The sequence below is a fragment of the Camelus dromedarius genome, chromosome 10, assembly GCF_036321535.1.
Source record: "Camelus dromedarius isolate mCamDro1 chromosome 10, mCamDro1.pat, whole genome shotgun sequence".
Lineage (NCBI taxonomy): Eukaryota > Metazoa > Chordata > Mammalia > Artiodactyla > Camelidae > Camelus > Camelus dromedarius.
This window is the reverse complement of record NC_087445.1, coordinates 3,156,537-3,171,138: the sequence shown is the minus strand read 5'-3', so window position 1 is coordinate 3,171,138 and position 14,602 is coordinate 3,156,537. Positions and strand designations below refer to the sequence as shown.

Here is a 14,602-nt window from a genome sequence, read left to right as displayed (position 1 = left end):
TAACTTTCAAGGTCTAGATGTTTTTAAAAACGTTGGTGAGGTGATGGATGAGATCACAGAATGTCCAAAGAAGGGAAAAGAATTATGGCTTGCTTAGTATTTAAGAAAAAAAATATTTCCTAGGGATTATTTTTTTAAACCAAAAGTAAGATTGCCCAAGCGCACAGTGTACCATGCATAAAAGAAGGGGAAGGCGTTATCTTTGTGGGTTACCAGGTTCCATCACTACCAGAATCTGGATTGAAAGTGACCATATCTGTGACACCCATGACCTGACCACTGCCTTCTGAGAATGAGAAGGGTCGGGACTGAGGATTTTGCCTTCCAAGAAAACTGGAGTTGCTGGCTGTGCTATTTCTCCTTGAGAGAGGCTATTGTGTTAGGGCCTTGACTTTTCTTAGAAATTGTGGGCAGCAGTTTTTTAAAGAGGACATGAAAATGAAGTGGGTTGAGACCAACGTGCCGAACTTCCTTTCAAGGAATGAAGCTTAAAGCTGACTAGCTTTGAGGGTGGAGGTGCAGAGAGCGAGAAGATGGGAAATTTCAGAATTGTGTCAGAGAGTATTAATGATCAGTGTCTCCAGTCTTTCCTTCTGGTTCTGCACATGGCCTGCTGTTTGGCCTCTGCCATTCCTGGGAGAGGGTTTGGAGCTCTCTGAGGCAAAGCAGGCGATATTTTCAAGGGCAAGGAGAAAGAATGTGTAATCAGCCGCCAAGGGCATTGGAACAAGTTCTGAAAGGCACCGAAGCCGTCCTGCAGCTGGTAGCCGAGCGTGTCCCCTGATTGCCCGAGTGTCTATTCCAAAACACAGATCCAGTCCTGTGATAACTAGTCTTCAGACCCAGGTCATTGGTTAACCTTCTGCTGAGACTTGAACATGTTATTCCTCGGAATCCAGGTAGTTAACTTACTGCTGAGCTTAGTAAGTTTTTAAAAACGTCTGTCATGCCACAAGCAGGAGCAAATTAAGTTTCTCCTTTTTCATGCATCCACTGTTTTTCTACAACATTAAAATAAAAATGTGGTGTTTTCTGCTCCTATTCATTTTCTGTAACTGTGAAATAAGAAAATGAGTTCTAGACGTTTCTGGTAGGTTGTACCTTTTAAATCTAGGCATTGTTTTCATTTGCCTGCTTAGCTGTCTTTGCCCGTCTCTCCCCTTCATGCTGCCCTTTCCTCCACCCCCCAAGTCTCTTTTCAGGCCTCAGGCAGGGTTCAGCCCAGAGGAGTGAACTTGGGGGATAACTAGTCTGTATTTAAGTACCCTAAGGCCATAACGTTTTCCCTCTGATTTTTACTGACTCGTGGAAAGCAGTCTTCTGACCTGCCTGAGGAAGGAAAACAGGAGTGGTGTAAGGCCAGGGTCTGGAACTGGTCCTTGGGCGAGGAGTTTTACATTAAAGAATGTAATCTTACAGGAATAATTATTTCCTCTCCCTTAAAACCTCACAAGTGCTAAGTGGAAGGCATAGCCTGGTGTAACTTAAAACACTAGTTGGGTTTTTCAGTGAACTCAGAAGCAAAACAAACTTATCCTGTGCTCAGCTGTGGGTTAAAATAACGAATAATGAAATAAAGTAAACTGGGGGAGTGAGAGGTACCACCCAGAAAGGTGATTGAGGGTGCTCTCCTGGCCTCTGCTGGCCTGTGTCCTGTCATTCCCACCCACCCACCGGATAGCTCAGCTGTCTCCCTGCTGTCTTGCAGGCTTTCCTTTCTCAGCTTTCTGAAGATGCATCATTCTCTTGGATGCAGCTTCTCCTATCCTCTCTTGACATTTATTTCCATTTTATCTTATCTTTATGTTTTAGCCCCTTCTCCACTGGCATAACGGAATTCCTTTATACTGTTTTTTTGTTTTCTTCATTTTAAATTACAAGGCTCACCTCTCTTTTGCTTCTGGTCCTCAGGTATTTTTTTCCCTGCTTTCTGATAGTCTCCCCTTTTCACTATTTTGAGTTTTTTTTTTTTTTTTTTAATTCGAGTAATTTGTGCAACAGAATGGCAAGGGGAACACAAACAATTAGACAAAGGACGATTGGGATGAATCGATCAGGCTGCTCTGCAAGGGGTGGGTTAACAATGGTGGTTGTGACACTGAATTGTACAATGTGCGTTTAAGAAAACATTCATAGATTTTACTAAATGGCTATTGGTTTGGAAGAACACACTTTTTTTCCTGCTTTTATCTAACTGATTCAAAGATAAATATAAATTATCCATTATATTCAAAGATTAATATAACTTCTTATAAATATAATACATGTAAAATAATATGTCTTTGATAATTTTATCAGTGTTGTAAGGATTAGGACCAATGGGAGAATAATAATTTATGAACTGTATATATGAAGAGAATATCTGAATGGCATGATTTCTTTAGAAGAAGAAAATTCCAATTTTCATATTCTAGAGAAGCACCCTTTCTACTTTATACATATCTGATAATATACAGAGAACAAATTTTAAAGTGCTCATTTCTGGTCGTCAGTAAGTACATGATGATGTCAGAAGGATTCACTGGCATGCTTTCAAAACACTGAAAATTCAACAAAACTCAGGTTTGCTCTTATTATCAACAGGCAATCTTTCATGTGCGTTAGTTTGTTTCTAAGCAAGTGGTCCCGGCGAGGCTGAGGTTGGCCTCTGTTACGGTTAGTCATGAGGAACACTAGGTGCAAATGGTTTCCAACAAAAGCACCCTTTAAGGTTACCTTAATTATTCTTTTCTGCCACAACTTGATAAACAATACCCTTGAGAATAAAATTGTTTAAAATTTGGTGAAATTTTCCTTTGCAATGTCGAATAAAATGTAAAAATCTACAAAGATGTTTGTGAAAATGTGGACTTTGTATTTAGTGGCCATTTTAGTGGGAGCCAAATAATGAATTCTGTTTTCTAATCTTTGAGAGGGAAATGCTGGAACGATTTTCTTTGTGATAATATCCTTCCTAAATTCTGAAGCGTTTTCACTCTGCTTTTATTTCATTTGTTCTTCCCACACACTTGATTCTGACCTGAAATCAGTGGTAACCTTGGTATGAATAATAATTCACAGGAAATTTTAAAAAATTGTATGTAAAACCCAACTTGGTTATGCATTTTGCCACATTTATTGCTCTTTTTAAAATTTCACACATTCTAGGAGAATATTTTTATTACACTTCTAATATTGAAATACGAACGTGATAAAGGTAGGTACAAACTTTAAACTATTTAACAAAATGCTCTACTGCTGTTTGTCTTTTGTGACAGAGGTCTGTTTTCTATTTGGTTTATGATTTCTGGAAAACAACGTTTAAGACTAATAAAAATGATCTGGCTTGCTCTTGGACCTGTAACCGCAGACGGCAACTATGTTAGGCTTGAGTCTGGAGCCGTCACGATAGAAAGCTTGGCAAACTGGCACAAGATGGATTTAGGGAGTGCCGAACCCAGGGGTCCCTTCTCCTCCCCTTTATAGGAACTACCCGCATTTAGCAAAATGGTAGGTGTGGGCAGCCACTCTGAGGCAACTGAGGTAGCGTTCGTGTTGAGTGCTTTCCCAGGCATTGGTATCCTTTCCTCTTTTGAAAGTGCTCTTGCCCTGTGAGAATTCATAACTAGCCTACATTTATATAGCTGTAATCTCTTACAATAGTTTCATTGATACTTGATCTCCATAGAAAAGCTTTATGGATTCTAATGAGTCACAGCTCTTGAGGCCCCAGCCGCCCTCCTCCCTGTCTGTGAGTGGCTTTGTGTCCCGTGTTGTGCTCAAGTCCCGTGTTGTACTGACTGTGCCTTTGGATGACAGCTTACTTGAGTGATGGTGGGGGAGACGGAGTAATTTATTAAAAATAATTACAAAGAAACCAAACAAAAGGAGTAATTACAGCACTGTTAATATGCAATTTGCTATTTTATTGCTGAAGTATTTGGAACTCAGCCTTTTCTGTGGGTCTCCCTTTTTTTCCTTGTACATCCCTAACAGATACATAATTTATTAAATTTTCTGTACCCAGGTCTCAGGTTAGATCTGGTGTCATAAGATCTTGGCTATTTTTTCTTTCTTTTGCCTTTTTTATAGAAAGCTGAACCAAGGAAGAGTTGCTGATAAAGTGTATTTTTGGTAGCCTCAGGAAGGAAGTCTGATCTCTCTAATTTTATGCCATTAAATTTTCATCTGTTTTGTAGATTTATTTTTTTAAGAGTCTGCCGTTTAAAAAATAATGTCTGAATTCTGAGTGTACTAAAATTCCTTCCCACTTTCAACTGGCATAATGGGGAAAAATTAAAGTATAGTCATCCACTCACCCTCACGTGCTTATTCACATATTTTAAAAAGAATCTTTGAATGGAACTATTGATATAATAATAGCTGACACTCATCATGTGTCATGCGCTGTTCTAAGTGCATCGCCTGTGTCAGCTCCTGTCTGTGCGCCATTAAAGCAGCAGTACGATGGGGGGGGGTGCTGCAGACTGCGTCAGACGCTTTGGGAAGGTGGGTGAGTTACAAACAATTCGAATAATTGCCGTAGAAAAGAATGCTCTGGGCAAGAATTAAAAATTCTTTTTAACCCAGTCCTAGACCACCAGCATAAAGCATACGTTTCTAAATTAGGAAAATCCCAACCAGCATGTATTTTGAAAACACTTGAAAGTGTGCAGATAATTACACTATTGTTGATTTTAGCAGATTTGATGCCAGGAGCCATCAACTCTTATGTGCCGTGAAAGATGAAAGCCATTTTAATATAAAACATTAGAGTTTGGCTGGGAAAGGGAGGCGGGCAGAGAGATTTCGTGACTTTTAGTTAGTTTTGTGGGAAGCATTAGTTACATTCCTGTGACAGAATGCTTTACTTGGCGATCATTCTCATCTTAGGCATTTTAATGAGCTGCTGTTTTGTGCCTGGTATCATGTGGCACTAATAAGATGCATTATTTTAGTGGCACCTACTGGTGTCAGTATAGTTTAGGGTTTGTCATAATTTCATACTCTTCTATTTTAGGAGGCCAGCACTAGCATGTATCTTTAAGTCTGGCCAACATGTAATTCATAAGTCTTTCTGGATCTCTACACAAAGCAAAAATGACACTCAAGCCTCGTATCTCCAGCAGTCGCAAAACGATCTGATTACTTGCAACCTCGATAAATATTTGTTCAATGAGTTAGATAAATGAATCCCACAGACGGCACCTGTCTTACGAAGTCATACCTGGCTGTTGCATTTTTAAAAAATTTTAATGTCCAGGTTTTTGTTTATTTTGTTTCGTAATGACAAGTTTTCATTAAAGCACATCTGGTGGAGCTTCCCTGGCTTTGTCGTGGGTCATCTTTTTCATCTCTTTCACCAAGAGAGCTCAGAGCTGGGAAGACTGACATCAGTTCCAGCTCTGTCACCTAATTATTTGGATGTATTTATGCTCCTTGAGTTTGTCGCTTGACTTTTGCTTTCCTCTGAAAATCCTTTTACTTAACAGGCCAGTTAAACCAACTTACATTAATTATAAAATTAATATTTACATAGTTTTAGGATATATTTTTCCTTCCATCCACTTTTTGGTATTTAGGAAGGCTTGTGTTTTTGTTCTGATGGTTACTTTGACGTAGTAACACATTCTTGCCTCTGCCCACTTTTTTTGGCTCTTGCTTACTGATTTTGTGCTGTGAGCAATAGTAAAGTTAGATATTAACCTTTTCTTGCCCCTCCCCTCTTTATCTTCCATCCCATGACTTGAACTGTTTGTTATCTTTTAACTTCTAGATAAGCACCTACAACAAAATCATTATGCTGATAGTGTTTTTCATATAGTTTTCCCATCCCTCCTCCCCTTTTTGGTAGTTGTACCATGTCTACAATGTCAGAGTGTGTAGCTGTTACATGTTATACTGTACTCTTTATAAAATCACTTAGTTTTAGTTCTGCAAGTAAGCTTATCTTTAATGCTCATCATTCACCCTTATATTGATCGTCGGTCATTTTGATTTTTTGAAGCTAGTTGTTCTGTAGTGGATTTCTCAGGAAGAGCTCGGGGCAGCAGTATTTCCTGAGTTCTTGTACGTTTATAAGTTTGCTCTTTATACACGAAGGTCAATTCAACAAGACATAAAATCCTTGGCTCAGATCTTTTAAGTATCTTAATTATGTTGCTCCATTGTCTTGCTTTCAGTCTGATGCTGGTCTTGTTTCTTTCCCTCCGAGTGCCCTGTGTTTTTCCTCTGGATGCCTAGTTTTTTTTTTTTTTTTTTTTTTAATTCCACAGATTTTTCTTTGACGTATCGCATTGTGGTTCCATTTTACCAGTTGTCACTTGCTTTTGAGCTTTATTTTCTTCATTCGTAAAATGAGAATAATGATAACTTTTTTTTTGCCTGTGCAGAGTGGATTTGAAGACCAAATGAGGTACTGTATGTAAAGAGTTTTAACTTTGTTTTCCTGTCTTGTTACCTTTTGAAAGTAGTTGGGAACTTTAAACTTTAGAGTACTTCATAGTGTAGGCAGTGGAACTTGAGTTGGCTTTATGTTTGTGAGAAATGTCAAGTGGGTGCTCTGCAGTCTTGTGTCCATGCTCTGTCAGTGACGAGGCTCCCCCGACCCCCTCGGGGAGAGCTCCTGGCCTGAAAGCACTGGCGCTTTTGGAAAGTATCTCACTGAGAAAACGCTCTCTCCATTGTATCCTCACTCTCTTACCTGCCTTATGTTAGTTTCCCACGCAAAACTCAGGGTTTACATGATTTTAGCTTATATGTGCATAAAAACAACACGGAAAAAAAAATTAAAGGACTCTTTTTCAGATAATGAGGAGAGCCAAGTCAGCCTAATCAGCCAACATGTTTTCTTGGATCTGTTGTACATGCGGCCCTGGGTAAGAGGCGGCTGGAAAATACCAAAGAAACAGGAGATGTCATTTCTGGCCATGGGAGATAAAACACAACATATCAAAGGTCATTTACAAAATGGCATGTGCTAAATAAATCCAAACCAGTGTAGCACAAGCTAAGGACGTGAGTATATGATGCGTTTTACCGGAGGCTACCCTGGACTAGGGTTTCCATGCTGGGGCCTTGTTTTGATAAAGCAACCCTTTGCACATGCAGGCTGGAAGTTATGGTGGGAAATTGGGTAATTGAATTAGCTGAATCCATTTTAATGCTTTTACCTGATTTGTAAGCACAGATAGGGGTTTGATTGACATTCATATAAATAGTGTTAGTGTCTTTATTTGAATATGTGATTTTTAAAAATGAACTCATTCATGTTTTGTAAGTAAGGCTGGAACCCATCATAGAAATTCTGTTGACACTTAGGAACCAGGATGATTTGGAAACTCAAGGCTAGAAATATAATACTGTCTATGATTCTGTGGTAATGCATTCCTTATTAAATCCTGTGTTTATTTAACCAACTTATTTACTAACTTCATTGCAATCCACAACATACGAAACCCAGAGGAAAGGGTAGAAAATACAGAGATGAATGGAAAACAGTCCTCAGAGAGTTTACAGCTGAAATGGAAAAAGCTAAAAAGAGAGGAAAACAGAACTGAATCAGACCTATTTCGGAGGTACGTGAGTTATGTACACAGAGCAGTTTGGATCTCATGAGGAAAGGAAGTCATATCTCTCTGGCTATTTGCGTTATCCACTAGCCTTGTCCCGGCTACAAGTAAGATACAGATAACTTGTTGCAGTTCATTCAACTTCTGTTGTTTTGTGAAACAGGATGCCATAATTTCTGTTCTCAAAGTTAAGATTCTCTTCATGAGAACATACTGAAACCGTGAAATCAGCGCAGTTGACCCTTGAACAACTTGGAGGTGAATCCACGTATAACTTACCATCAGCCCTCCATGTCTGAGGTTCCTCCCCATCCTTGGATTCAGCCAACTGTGGACCATGTCGTACTTAGTATTTCCTAATGAAAAATGTCCACATGTGAGTGGACCCGCACAGTTGAAACTCAGCATTGTTCGAGGGTCAGCTGTATTTCTCCTTGGCTCGCTGATGGGAAATCAAAGTGCTATAGCGAGTTTAGGCTGCCTGCGAACTTGAGAATGTAAATTTCTCAATCTGTTTCTCTATTTTTTTTCCCCTTTTATTTGCATCTTTCAGTTTTGTGTTTTACCCCCTTCCCTCTAAATGTTTGGTTTCAAGGCAAAATGAGAAACGAAAATGTTTCAGAATGAGGAATGGTGCCTTCCAAGTTCCAGAGCTCTTCAGCCTTCCCCCTCTTGTGATTTTTTGGATGTTGTGTTCTGTCGTTCAAGAAGTATCCTGTATATTTTCAGCACCACAGGTGACCTTTTTTTTTAAAGGTATTTTTAAAGATAATTATATACGCCTTTTGTTTTTGATGATGAGAACAAATGGACTTGTCAGATGGGCCACAAAAATGCCATTGAGTGTATATCCAAATCATTTACCATTTTATATATCTTTCTACAAATCCAACAAACACTGGTTTTTCAGAGTGTTAAATTCCAAATCATCCATCTTTGGAGATTCAGATCTTACATATATGAAAGCAGGAAAACAAAACTGAGTTGCAATAATTAATACCAAGGAAACCATGTAAAATGGGGCAAATGGTCTCAGGATCTATGTTTTCACTTCTGCGGTGTTTTCATAGAAAAGGCACCCGTAGTCATTTTATGTGGCCTCATTTGTAGCAGAAAGTAATAGTGCTCATGCTGTTAGTTTTCTGTGACCGTTTTCATTTGGGGTCGAAAAATTCATAATATTCACAAAGGGCATGAGGCAGAAGAGGAGTAGTGGAAAGGATCTAGGAGTGAAACAGGCCATACCTCTGGGCCATGCTCATGTGCAGTTTGGTTCTGATCTTTCCCCCTTAACCGTCACACACACAGGCTTTAGTTTTCAGTGTTGAAGGTACACTTTTAGGTTCATTCCTGACAGTGAAGGTAAAGGGTGCCGAGTGCCCCTGTAGACCGCAGAAGGTAGTGATTCCAATTCTCCCTTAACAACTTAACAACTTTATTCAGTTATATGTCATATATTTTATATGCCATAAAACTCACTCATATACAGTTTGTTGTTAAGAAACTTACACAGTTGTGCAACCACCACCACAACCCAGTTTTAGAACATTCCCATCCCCCAGGAGTTCCCTTGTATCCGTTTGTGGTCCATCCCCATCCCCACTCCTAGGTCCAGGCAGCTACTAATCTGCTTTCTGTCTTTACACTTTTGCCTTTTCTAGAAATTTCATGTAAATGGAATCATACACACTGGAGTCTTTTGGATCTGGCTTCTTTCATTTATCATAGCATTTTGAGGACCAGCAATGTTCCGTGTATCAGTAGGTTGTTCCTTTTTATTATACAGTGTCCTGTTGTGTGGATGTGCTGCATTTTGTTTACCTATTTACTTTGGATTGAGACACATTTGGATTTTTTGCAGTTTTTGGCTGTTAGAATAGTGGTTTATCTATCTTTGTGTCAACATATGTCTCGGTTAGATACCTAGGACTGGCGTGGGTGGCCATATGGTAGGTGTTTGTTTAATTTTTTAATAAACTACTTAAAATTCCACACGCAGTGTTAGTTTCCCAGTTTCTCTGCCTCCTCATCTGCACTTAGTGTTGTCAGAGTGCTGTGTTTCAGCCCCTCTCGTGGTCGTTGAACCCTGCTGTTTCTGTGTAGGGCTTTTATTTCTCGTGAGGATCTGTCCGTGACTGGGTGACCCTGGGATGCTTTTGTCCTCCATGTCACCGACCATTAGGCAGTAATGCGTTAACTGGAAAATCTGAATGTCTCACCCAGGGTCCCCGAGTGAGTCACTGAGTCTGGAGTCCTCACGTGTCATTTGGCATCGTAGTGACCTACTTTTGTCCAGCCTCTTCGCTCCCTGTGACTTGGGGCCCTCTTTGTCCTGTAGCCTTGTTAGGTGTGGCTTCCTTTTGATCTTTGTAGAATGATCTGGATCCATTCTTACCGTCCGTCTCTGGAGTTCCGTCTGATGAGATCCAGCTGTTTTCTGCAGAGGGGTGCTGGTGTCTTGGAGAGGCGGCCCTCTCTGCTCCTTAGTTGCAGTGAGCAGGCCTTGGGTGACTCGGGCCTGACACCACGTGCCCTCCTGTCAAAGGGGGTGGACACTCGTCTTCGCAGAGCCATATGGGAGTTCAGTGAGGTGTCTTGTCTGAAACAGCTGGCACTTACTGAGTATTTAGCACGCTTTAGAGCGCCTCTTCAAATAAGATGGGCAGAGGCTGATTACCTGATGGCATGTGGAGAGACACCATTCATTTGGTTTTTTTCTCCTCCACGGTAGTGAGACAGGAAAACATTCTTAAATTTATTTACAGGCTGAAAAACAAAACAAAAAACCAAACCCCAGCCTTGGTTTCTTCCTGTAATTGTTCTCTGTCCGCAGCAAACACAGCAAGCAGCAGCGCTCGCATGAGTGTGTGCGTCTGTCTCTGTCTTCTGACTCGACTCAGGAAGGCCAGCCCGGCTTCCCAGCCAGGCTCTTGGTGCATCTGCACCCGTCTGCAGTGTGCCCCCCACACCGGACGCCACTGGCCCCGTTCCTGCTCCGGCCTGGCAGCTCTCAGAGCACTCCTCAGGCTTCCCGTAAGATTTCTGTTCCAGCAAAGCTCCATTTTAGATCAGTCTAATCATTTTTTATACTCAAGTCATTGCTTTTGTTTCTTTTGCCCAAACTACTTTGATTCGAAGTTCACTTGAAGGCTGGCGGGGCTTATACAAATAGCAGCCAGCGAAAGGCACTTCAGAGGGGGCACGTTGCCTCCTCTGCTGTCCTGTTACAGGACGTGTCTGGTCCAAGGGAGCAGTGCCTCTGCCACCTTCCGTGAGGCAGGGAAAGCGAATTCTAGTACAGGTGGTTGTCTTGAGATGATCGTGTTCTCTGAAATGACTCTTGGTTAAGTTTGTAAACGCTAAGGAGAACGTAGGCCTTGAATCCGTGGGAAGCTCATCTTTGTGCCGCGCTGTCACGTGGGGCATCAGGAAGAACTGAAAAGCTGAGGTAACTTCAGAAGAGAAAATCACCACCAGCAAGGAGCTGTCTGCAGTAACTGGAAAAATTAGAGCTCAAGCCACTGGAGGACTGTGCCAGTGAATACAGTGTTACGGACATAACGTTAGCCCGTCGCGTGTGCCGGGCGCAGGAGAGGACGTGGACACGGACGGGGAGGCCAATGTGTGGAAAGCTTGGCAACTCAGGCTCCACGTGAGCACTTTGTTTGGGACGCTGAACAGGGCTGGAGTTGTCCGATGGGGAGGGACCTTCAGCCACTCTGTCTCAGCCCCTGTTTTACCTGTGAGAACACGGAGGCCCTGGGGACCAGTCCCGGGCCTGCCGCCTTGGTCCTCTTTCCAGCCGTCTGCCTGGGCAGCCCCTCCAACCGGGGCATGGGGGCCGAGAAGCCTTGGGGTCCGGGTGAGGAGAAGCGTGCACGCGGGTCCTTGTCGTGTTGTGGGGGCACGGACACCTGAGGGTGGCAGGAAGGAAGCTCTGGGAGACTCGGGCCCCGCCGAGGCCATCCCTTGTGGCCTAGAAACATGTCCAGGGTGAGGGTCTTTGCACGGGTTATGGGGGACCCTCCCGCCCTGGCTTGGTCAGGCGTGGACTGGATCAGATTCTGAGAGCTCCGTCCTTCCAGTGAGCGGGCAAGACTCTGTAGTGAGACAACGGGGTGTCTGCAAGGGTTGGTGTGGAATTTTGCTTTCCATATTAAATTAGTGACCTTTACAAGGCACAGATTATTTGAAGTGTCTGTGATGTTTGTCATGGACCAAGCAACTGCGACGTCAAACGTGAAAATGTTGTCGCTGTTTTTAATCAGACAATAGTGTAACCAGATTTTATTTTTGGAATAAAGATACTCTCATAAATGCCTTTTCTTCAGTCTGTACGCATGTTTTAATATATGTTGCGATTTTTTCCCCTAAAATACAGGGCTCCTTTCCTTGTTCAAACATGTTCAAACCTTGATCTATTTCAAATTTACAGTTAAGTGAAGTTTTTCTACAGTCTTTCTGACTTGGTTGTTTCCTTACAGGCCAAATCAAACCACCTCCACCCCCAAAACAGTCCTCATGAAACTAATGCTGGACTTGGATTATGAAAGGTTGAGCTCCCCGGAACTCTGTGCGGTTGGGAGGGCAAAGTGAGTAGGAATATTGTGGTTTAGGAAAGAAGCTGCTTGTGTTTGGTTTTTTTTTTTTTGGCAACACAGCTGTCAGACAGTGCTCCAAACGGACAGGTGGAAAGAAAGGCAGGTCCTGAGCTGCTTCAGCCTTGGTGAAGGCGCCGCCCCCTCCCTTCTCAGCAGAATGAAAGGTGCTGGAGAGCAGGCACTGGGTGCTGCTCCTGCGTTGCTAATCCTGGCAAACCGTGAGGCTGTGTTAGGCTGGCTTGGTCTACAACAGCATTACCTAATCACAGAGCGCCAGATTATCATAAGACAAATCTACATGATGCTGAACTGTCTCCCAGCAAAAGATTGCCGGTGCTCAGTGTGCGCGTGCAGCTTGGGTGCGCGTGCACTTGCACACGCTTCGCTGTCTCGTTGGTCTTTGACCTCTCTGCGGGGGGGGGGGTTCGGGCTGGGGCCCGCCGTGGGACCATGGCCTCCCATCTTGGAGGAAAGCAGCCGCCGCTGTTTCCGGAGCTGGCGCTGTTTGCGTCTGACTCTGACTCATGCTCCCCGAGAACTGCCCTGTGCATAATGCAAAGTCATTGTCATCATGAGCCATCCCAGGGAGAGGCTCAGTGGAAAAAGTGAAGGTAGAGCGAACCTGGCTCCAGAACGGAAGGTGAAAGGTACATTTTTTGTTGTTTAGTTCTGCTTAACTTCACATTGGATCTTTTTGGAAACTGCTCTAATGCTGATGGGGTTCAAAGTAAAAGAAGAGAGGGAAATATGACTTGTTGTTACAGGACTCCTTGCTCTGGTGTTCAAATTCTTAAACAGGAGTTAGAGAAGAGAGTGAAGAAGCCAGAAGTGATGGCAGTAGATTTCGAACATGTATTCGTCATTTTTTGGTTTTTAAATTTTTTTTATAGCAGACCTCTTTTGCAATCATGCACTGTTACAAAGAAGAAAGGGGGATGTATTGTAAATAAATGTGACCTTCAGTGTTTTTATCACTCGTCTTCAAAATGATCTTCCAATAATGTTGGAGGGTGAAACATCATTTAAATGAGGGTTAAAAATTAAAAAAATGTATTTCTGTAGTTTGGTGGGACTTTTTTCTGTGAAAAACTGTTAGCAGCATATTTGAAAATACTTCCTTTTTTAAAGACAGTTTATTATAGTAAATCTAAATATCAGAAGTAATTCAAATTAAAATAAACAATTGAGTATAGTTTTCACAATAGCTCAGTGTTAACAGTAATCCGGTAGAAAGAGTTCATTTGTCAAGATCATTTACTTCCCAGGCAGTTTCCCAACTCTAGTTTTCTTAGCAAGAGAAATGTTAATCTGCTGTGGGTGCGACGCTTTTTTTTTTTTTTTTTTTTATTCTCCATTTCCCAGAACCTGTGTGGTTTCCATTAACTTCTCTTTCCACAGAACTTTGGACATGGCTGTGGCTAATGCCTTGTGGGTCATCTGTGCTGTTAGAATGAAATTGAAATCGTGAAGTGCATTTTCTCCCCCTTGTAGTCTTTCATGATACGGAATTCACGGTGAGACAAGGGGTTGAAATCCCATCTTCACTCCTTAGCTTTTTTGTCTGGAATAAACTAGCCTGTGTAAGCCTCAGTTTCCCCATCTGTAAAATAGTTACTGTAAAGCATTTAGCAAAGAGCTGCCACTTCATCATTGCTCACTGACAGTAGTTATTAATGTTACTGGTGATCAGTACAGTTATCAGGGTTTAAAGTCATCTGTCATCTGCAGTGTATTATGAGAACAGAAGGAGCCCTTAGAACCAGCAGGATAACCAAGAAATGTAGCTGCAGAAAGAACGGCCTTAGGGCCAGTAGAGTTTGGAACAGCAGCTGGCATCTGTGGGCCAGCTGAATGTCCCCAGAGTTAAGACCAGGGAGGCAGCCCCATCACTTCTCTGTCACGTCCCAGCCATGCCTCGAGGCACACCTGTCTCCCAAGCCAACCCAGGAATGGGCTGTGTGGGGCCGCTTTGCCTCAGGGAAAAGCTGCCTCTTATCTGTTGGAAGTTTCCACTAGGGTCCTCCAAAGAGAAGTTTAGTTGCAGTCATCAGAGCTGTTTTATTGATTTTGGGTTCAGGTCTTAAAGTGATCTCAATTTGCAAAAGGTCTAGTCATCCAGAAATACAATGCTTGCTGGTGTCCTGAGTGCTGTGCAATTCCAGGAAGCTTTTGAAAACAAGCATTGAGATATCCACACACACCCCTCTCGTCACTATAGAGGTCTGAGTTGACAACAACTGTGATTCATGTGTAGAATTGGCTGAGAATAGTCAGTAAGTTTCCGTAGGTGCTGACTAATAGAAACCCACCTAGACATGAAGAAATGGGCCCGGTGTTTATCTCAGCTATGAATAATGTTACACATGCTATGAATGATTTTAAAAGGGCTTCTCAGAATGTTCTTATGTAAATCAAGGATCACTATTTTTTAGAAAGAAGTTTTTATAGGTG

At 42.1% G+C, this 14,602-nt stretch overlaps 1 protein-coding gene across 7 annotated transcripts in view; it reads left to right on the top strand.

Annotated features, from left to right (window-relative positions):
- AOPEP (aminopeptidase O (putative)) overlaps positions 1-14,602 on the top strand; it is a 324,357-nt gene that overhangs the window by 250,664 nt on the left and 59,091 nt on the right. The window contains exon 14 of one of the 7 annotated variants that reach the window (XR_010382565.1): positions 10,384-12,798. The exons of the other annotated variants lie outside the window; for them this stretch is intronic. The gene's annotated coding sequence lies outside the window, so the exon portion shown is untranslated. The remainder of the gene's footprint in view (positions 1-10,383; positions 12,799-14,602) is intronic. 7 annotated transcript variants of the gene reach the window in all.